At 40.8% G+C, this 8,943-nt stretch overlaps 1 long non-coding RNA gene across 1 annotated transcript; it reads left to right on the top strand.

Moving 5' to 3' along the window:
• The first annotated feature begins 454 nt into the window (after positions 1-454).
• Positions 455-8,032, top strand: LOC311237497. The gene is made up of 7 exons (XR_014620286.1): positions 455-507; positions 1,392-1,421; positions 1,593-1,647; positions 1,896-1,980; positions 2,419-2,492; positions 3,267-3,392; positions 7,857-8,032. It is a non-coding gene; the product is annotated as an uncharacterized lncRNA (long non-coding RNA).
• Positions 8,033-8,943: the final 911 nt, after the last annotated feature.

Raw genomic sequence — 8,943 nt, 5'->3', positions numbered from 1 at the left:
ACCAGCCTCTCGAAACATTTCATGACCACAGAGGTGAGTGCCACCGGTCTGTAGTAATAACTGTGAATTGAACTTGCATTGCTGCACTATAGTCCATCCGTTGCAAGTCAACGCCCCCCCCCCCCTCCATCCATTAACTCAACTGGACTGTCACTGTAATATTTATGTACAGTTGTACAGTGTCCCCCACCCACCCCTCCTACCCAACCCCCCCACCCACCCAACCACCTCCAATGTACAGTCAGATTGGTTATTTTTGGTTGAGGTTGAAAAAGCTATGTTGATTCAATATTTAATTACAGATACCATTTCAACATTTGAAAAACTGTCGTTGAATCAATTTAGTAGATTCCCCCTCCCCTCCTCCCCCTCCCCTCCCCTTCGAGAGGGTATAGTCCTAAGCAACTCGCGAGACCTAGAAGATCTCACGGGACTTGAGGTATTCAAACACTCAATGGATGGTGTCTTCACTGACTGCTTGACAAATAGTCTGAGCCAAACTCCTTGGTAAGTCATTGACAATATTATGTATTATGCCATTCACATACCATAATCTTGCTATCATCGTTTGACTACATGCTACTTTGTGAATTATTACCGTGGTGGCAACTAGTAGGCTAGAACGAAGCTTGTTAGCATTATTAGCTAACATGCTAGATGGTACTTAACTGGTAAGTGAGTTCTTATGGGAATAGTATGATTCCGTTCAGATACCATCACCGGGCTGTTATCGTTTGACTAAATGTTATCTCTGTGCCGTGGCAAATAGTTTGGAGCTTGTTTGAGCAAATAGTGATGCATATTATTATAGCTACTAACGTTAGCTAGCTATCATGCTAGCTAATGTTATTCTGCCATTTTGTTTCGTGATTAAAATGTATGTTTTTAATAGTTACATAAGCATTGTTGTAACTAGTGTTAACAAATACTTTATTATAGTTCAATTGTGTTAAACTTGGGACACAGCCATGGCTCTATTTTATTTCGTTTTGTATGTGAGGCATTTTAGCTTGCAGTTGTTGTGTTGCATTGTGGGTCTTCAGCACAAAGTAATCCCTTGCTGAGGGTAAGATGGTTTTCTGTCTGCTCAGACTCAGAATACTTAATTAACATGATCTGTGCTTCATAAAAAAACAGATATTATTTATCTGGTTTTGGTTATTTTGCACAGTAAATACTTATTCAGGCCTACCTGCAATTCAGAATTTAATCCAGCAGGGCGGCAGTGATGTTCATTCTGCCTTTTGTTATATATAAAAAATGGGGCTTTGAAAGACTGACATATTTGAACTTCTAGCTCCTGCTACTCTAAACATATATATATATAATATACACAGTCTTGATAAATTGCATACAAGGTTTTTTGAATATTTTGATCGTCTTCTTTTTAGAATTCGCTGGCAATCATCGCCGCTATCAAGGTGAGTTAACTAACACATTCTCAAATCATGTTTTGTTTTTACCACCAGACATGCGCTAGGTATATGGAGCTAGGTACACTTGCTACTGTAGGTTATATGGTGCTCATTGATAACTACTTTGATGGTGCTTATTTTTTCCTTATTTTGTTAATTATGTTGCTCTTTCTCTAGGAATGCCAATGTATAACTCCAGCCCCTATTACCACACTGCCATTGATTCAGCTCAGTAAGTATTATCTTTCAATTCAATATTGTCTGTCTCTCTCACCCCACTTCAAACTTCACACCTTTATCTGTGTTTTCATCTCTGTCTTTCTGTCTCTCTCACCTCGACCCCCTCCACTTCACACAACACCTACATTGCCAAAGCCTTTGTCATTTGATGACACAGCAGTGCTATGTCTGTCTCTCCCTCTATCTCCGTCTCCCTCTCTCACTGGCATAACATTTTTATTGTCGTATTCAATATTTCAGAGATTCTTCGCCAGAGGAACTTGAAGCCATTCCTGAATTACCACCAGAGACCAGCAGTTGCACGCAGGCAGAGACTGCCTGTAGCGTGAGTTGAATTTTATACACAAGTTCACTGGTGTTTATTCTTATATAAAACGTCTCTAAAGACGTATGTTTACCTTTGCATTGATTGGCGGATTTTTGACTGAAGACATTGGATCTTTCCTGCTCTCCCATCCAAGTCCCAGGTTGTAATGACGTAATCATGACACTTAGTTGATTTTGAGTAGACAATTACTCGTTGCATCTGGGCTCATAGTCATAGCCATATAGGAATGACCGCTACACCGTCGCGCCAATAGCGGCCGAGGGAGGGAGAGTTAAGCGATTTCTTTGTCATTCAGACAGATTCTCCTATCTGCACCTATCTGACACGTATAGCCACTGATGGTGGAGAAGTGCTGTCCAATTAGCCATTTTGGGGAAATTCAGGCATAAAATAATATTCTGTTGTGTGTCACTGTCAAACAATCCAATATTTCAGAGATTCTTCGCCAGTTGCGGGAAGTATGTCACCACCTGAAGACGCAGACCACCACCTGAAGCCCATGTAGAATTGTGAGTTGAATTTTATACATGATAGATCAGTGGTTCTCAAACTTTTTACACCAAGTACCACCTGAGAATGTAGCTGGCTCTCCAAGTACCACCATATGACCGGTGTTAAAATACAGTCTATTCAGCTATGCACAGTTCACGCAGGAGGCAAATGTATTCCTAATACCATTATTTATTGTTAACTTTTGTCAGACACAGCCACAATGTACAAAGGGATAGCACTAGAACTAGCAAACGCGTCCACACAACTCATACAATGCAAGGGCATTGAGAACATAATAACTAACATTCTCACATAGCAAGTGAGAAAATTAAGAACAACTGTATTTCAGCAAATGTACTTAATCTCTATCTCTCTCTCTCTCTCTCTCTCTCTCTCTCTCTCTCTCTCTCTCTCTCTCTCTCTCTCTCACACAGCAAGCAATTGTCCATCATTCTCTCTCTCTCTCTCTCTCTCTCACACACACGCACACACACACACACACACACACACACACACAATTATTTTGTTACAAAAACTTAATTTCCTGCATTCTGGTGCAGGACTTTTTGAAATTTGACCCTTTAAATGCCAGTTTGTGTGATGGCATCACAAATTATTGTTAAAATAAACACACAAAGTAAAATATGTTCAATAGGATAGGAGCCCCGCATTTAGTGATCTAGGAGGCAAGTATTTTGTAATAAGATCAGATAGATAGAGCAATCACAAAATAAAGAAATGAGGCTCATCGTGCTCGCAAGCCACTGTCTAAAGTCTAATTGTGTTCTCAGAGGGATGACACTGGTGATCTACACCTCTACCAGAGGCCAGCAGCCAGAGGGGGACCCTGCTGACCACAAGGCCATCTGAATCATCCTATGCTGAATTGACATGGATGGCATCTCCCTTAAGCTGATGTGAGTATAACTTCCATGTACAAACACAAACACACCCACTCTATCTATATCTCTCTTCTAGGACATGTCATCATCATCAAACCTTTATTTAATTCTTGGGAGAACAGTAGGGTTGTAAAAAAAAGTGTAAACATCTTCAAATCATTATTAACACATCCACGCTGTAAAGGGTTATTGCCCGCCATGCTTTGACCGCCAGATCTCGCAAGTAGGGTCGAGCTGCAGACTCGGAGCCTCGGTCCAGATTGGAACTTCCGCTCGGAGCCTCGGTCCAGATTGGAACTTCCGCCCTGCCACAGGACTATTACTCCTGTGACAGGGCAATGCGCTGATTGGCGGAAAGTACGGAAGTATCTCGAAGTACGTCTGACGTATCTCGAATTACGTCTGACGTTTCTCTACGTTAGCGAACATTAAACGTTGTATTCATAAAATAATATAAATTCAGCAGCATGGGGAGGGCCGGGGGGAGGGGAGGTACAGGTAGTATATAGACATAGAGGTACAGGTCACATAATTATAGTACAGTGGAGAAGTAAAAATAGAATAAAAAGGCAGTGGAAACAATATACAATATTATTAACTCTAATAATAACACGCCTCGCGGGCTCATTATAATACGAGAGCCGTGGGTCTGCATTGTATAGAGCGGATCCCCCGGCCGTATTCAAGCGCTGGAGCGCTTTGCGATGGATCAAACTGTATTAATATAGTAGTAATAATAGTAGTTGGCTAGTTGCGCGCTTCTGGCCACCTCCCGCAGTGCGCGCATACACACATACTGTCTGTAGCCTATACAGTACGTGCAAAATTAGTTGTCAAGAGCCAATCGCACAGGTTGCCTCATCTCATCTGGCTCTGCAAATAGATCTAGAGTCTGAATATCATATATAGCCTGCTGATGATCTCTCTCTCTCTCTCTCTCTCTCTCTCTCTCGTCTCAAATCCATTCTGAGAACCGAATGCAGTGCCCGCGACGAGGGTCTTGATTGATTGATTGATTGATTGATTGATTGATTGATTGAAAATTGTATTAACAGATCATGCTGGACCTACAAAACAGTACAGTACTGTTTCTCATTCCTGTACTGTTGTTTATACTCTGCTCCTGTGTTGTAACCCAACCCCCTCCAATGTACAGTAAATGACCAAGTATGGTTTTGTCAATATTCCAATGTACAGTTTTGCTTGTACAGTTGCACAGTGTCCCCCCCCCACCCACCCCTCCTACCCGACCCCCCCCCCCCCAAGGCGAAAGTCTTTCTCTGGTCTGCATCCCCTTAACAATTGTGTGTATTGAGCTGTACTGTACTGTACCCATTCTGCAATCTGTTAATAAAATGTTCAATCAAGAATGGAGTGATTGACAGTGTCAAAGGCCTTTTGTAGGTCCAGCATGATCTGTTAATACAATTTTCAATCAATCAATCAATCAATCAATCAATCAAGACCCGCGTCGCAGGCACTGCATTCCGTTCTCAGAATGGATTTGAGAGAGATCATCAGCAGGCTATATATGATATTCAGACTCTAGATCTATTTGCAGAGCCAGATGAGATGAGGCAACCTGTGCGATTGGCTCTTGACAACTAATTTTGCACGTACTGTATAGGCTACAGACAGTATGTGTGTATGCGCGCACTGCGGGAGGTGGCCAGAAGCGCGCAACTAGCCAACTACTATTATTACTACTATATTAATACAGTTTTATCCATGGCAAAGCGCTCCAGCGCTTGAATACGGCCGGGGGATCCGCTCTATACAATGCAGACCCACGGCTCTCGTATTATAATGAGCCTGCGAGGCGTGTTATTATTAGAGTTAATAATATTGTATATTGTTTCCACTGCCTTTTTATTCTATTTTTACTTCTCCACTGTACTATAATTATGTGACCTGTACCTCTATGTCTTCTACTACCTGTACCTCCCCTCCCCCCGGCCCTCCCCATGCTGCTGAATTTATATTATTTTATGAATACAACGTTTAATGTTCGCTAACGTAGAGAAACGTCAGACGTAATTCGAGATACGTCAGACGTACTTCGAGATACTTCCGTACTTTCCGCCAATCAGCGCATTGCCCTGTCACAGGAGTAATAGTCCTGTGGCAGGGCGGAAGTTCCAATCTGGACCGAGGCTCCGAGTCTGCAGCTGGACCCTATTGGATCTCGCTGTACAGCGTTATTGAGATCAATATTGAATTTTTTCGCCATGGCATTCAAAATTCATATATACACCCATGGCCGCCTAGTTATAGTTGAAAGTGGGGGTGCAAGATTCTTTTTTATTCTTTTTTTTTATTTTATTTTTTTTACATTTAATGAACACCTGTATGTGCAATTTCCTGCAATATAGAGCCTTCAATCTTGACCAAAATAAAGCTGCTCTTTTCACTATAAAACTCAGTTTATATTGCAGTATGATAGCTATAATAATAATAACTTCACTGCGAGGGCTCTTTTAGCTAACGCTAGCTAGGCACGTATGATAGCCAATTACTATTATAATAATAATAATAATAATAACTTTCCCATCCTCCCAAAGCCCCTCCGGCCCCGTTCACATCCGCAGCGGCAGTACCAACAACAACAACAATTAATTGACGCTATCAATAGCCCCAGTGAGCGCGGCGGCTGGCTGAATGAATGAATGAAAACTTTATTTAACAGATTGCAGAATGGGTACAATACAGTACGGCTCAATACACACAATTGTTAAGGTGATGCAGACCAGAGAAAGACGTTTGTCTTGTTTACATCAGGGTCCATAGCCCCTTTCGTGACTGTGCTGCACCGAGTGAATCCACAGTCACTTGCTCCTCAATGGGAAACCAACCTAGATTTACCCTGAAGGACTGGTTCTGGCCGAACCGTTCGTTATACAAGTATCACAGAGACATTACAAATGTGCTCACAGTTGCACGAGGGTTTCGGACAGAGATACGGGATGGTGCGCAGGCGCTGTGATCACCCAACGGCGGAAATAATGCCGCTTTGAGCAGTTTATAAAAAAATATTAAAAATATGTATTAGCAACGCCGAGCTTTCAAACCATCCCGTATCTCTGTCCGAACATATACAGAAATAAATACAGTAAAAACATACATGACATCATGACATTTATGGCATAGGGACATACATGACATACAGGTATATACTGTAGTACTGTTACATTTGTGACATATACGATATGCAAATAATATACAGTACTGTTACCCAGAGATCCTAACAGAAAATATTATATATATATGATGGGGATGAGACTGTACATTAGGAGGAGGGGGGGGGGGGGTGGACATTTACGGTGGCCAGTTTCGAATTGCAGTCTCCCGTAGGTGCTCTTTAAGAGCGGTTTTGAATGTGGGCAGGGGTAAAGTGGGTTTTAGGAGTGAGGTTAAGCAGTAGTCTGACCAGTTTGTTTTGTGATGTTTGTAATCTTGTTTTTAGTGCCTTTGAGGTGCTTTGGTACCATGAGGTGCAGGCATAGTCGTAGTACCCTTGAATGAGTACTGAGAGTACCCATGATTTTTGCCATTTTGTTATCGTGAAATTGGTATTAAATTTAATTCTGATTGGCATTAAAAAGTCTTAAAGCCTTAAATCTGACTGCGCTAAACCCTGGTTATTTTCAGCCCAATTTATTCATTTCACTGCAAACCATCTGATCAATATATCACCCATACTACATAAAGCATTTACTGACGATCACGTAATTATAAACGCCGCCCCCCCCCCCTTTCCTCCGTGCATGATGACGCATAACGTATACGATCATATACAGTTGAATTTTTTAATATAGCGTGTCTAGGGAATAAACGGCAATCGATGCATTTAGGTCTATAACTCACGTTCTAGGAATTACTACAGGAAATGATAAAACATACTTATATTCTAGAAGGTATTTTTGTATTTTTGTATGAATGAAAAAGTATAACGTTCCTACATCCTGAACAATAGATAATCGATGTTGAATGCAGGCATTAAAGTGTTCCGTCTCAAGACGGATTTCCGTCAATTTGATTGGGGAGATCCGTCAATTTGATTCGCAGTCTAACGGAATTGACTACCTGGTATAATATGATTTGTAGATGCATACAGATTGAAACAAAATTGAGCCAATCAGAGGCGCCAAATATCATGAAAAGGGAATTTTTTCTACCGAGGCGGCGCCAAGCAGTCATCACTCAGGGACTCGAGTGGTTGCAGCTGGAGGCTATTGGGCGAGTGACATTTGCGAGGTCTGTCCGCCACATGGCAGGGTAACAAAATAGTTGTGTCCCCTGCTGTGGTTGTGAGTATAGTATACGTTTATTAGCTTAACTCCGTAGCAACATCACACAGGTGTATCTGTAGACAGTCTCCTCCCCACCGTATATATCTTTTTTCCTACCACCCACCCCCTCCTAATGTACAGTCCCGGACTTTCCAGTGAATCATAGTGTCCTTTTTTTTCATTTTCCCAGATGCACCATGCACCAAGGATCCAGCTGATTACTGCCAATCTGGAGGATTGTTCCTTATCTGCTCTTCACTTGTGCCACTGATTCATTGACCTTTTGTGGTGTGGTATGTTTTGATTTTTACTTAGTAATACACTGTATAGTTGGGATTCTGAATTAAACAGTATAATGTTCACATATATTATGGAGCCCCCAGGGGTCGGGAGAATATTGTGGAAAACAATATAAAACTGAAATGGTAAAGCTAAAAAACTGTAGACCTGACCACAACCCCCTCGGTTCAACAGCACAATATGTTGCTTTCTCCGCTTTTAAAAGTTGAAATCATCTGATGACATTGAAGGGATAGTTCAGATCTGATGACATTGAAGGGATAGTTCAGAATTGTGGACATAAAGTTTAATTTACTACTTGGCCATTATGTTATGTTCAATGGACTGCACTTATATAGCAATAGCGCTTTTATCCAAAGCGCGTATGGCCTCTCATTCACCTATTCACACACATTCACACACCAATGGTGGCAGCTGCCATGCATATTGATCCATAAATAGTGTTTAGATTGTACTTCTATAGGTTTTTAACTTTACATACTGTATTTAAACATTATATTTGAACAAACACTGCAAGCTAAAGTTTTAAATCATTTGAATCTGTTTTATACAGCACACTTGCTTCCAAAATAAAGCAGTTTTACAATCCTGATCGTTTGTTAACACTTGAAGCTTTTTGTTTCTAACAATCTGTACAATAAAAGTGTTTCTCTGCTGAACTTTGAGTTCTGTCACTTTATTGAAGGAGTTTGATTGTAATAATTGAGGAAAAACCTGTGAAATAACAGTGTTTCACTGCTGAACTTTAAGTTCTGTCACTTAATTGAAGGAGTTTGATTGTAATAATTATGGGAAAACCTGTAAAATAACAGTGTTTCACTGCTGAACTTTAAGTTCTGTCACTTTATTGAAGGAGTTTGATCGTAATAATTGAGGAAAAACCTGTGAAATAACAGTGTTTCACTGCTGAACTTTGAGTTCTGTCACTTAATTGAAGGAGTTTGATTGTAATAATTATGGGAAAACATGTAAAATAA

This window comes from Notolepis coatsorum, assembly GCF_963971535.1.
Source record: "Notolepis coatsorum genome assembly, chromosome: 11".
NCBI lineage: Eukaryota > Metazoa > Chordata > Actinopteri > Aulopiformes > Paralepididae > Notolepis > Notolepis coatsorum.
This window is presented reverse-complemented; position numbering and strand designations above follow the sequence as displayed.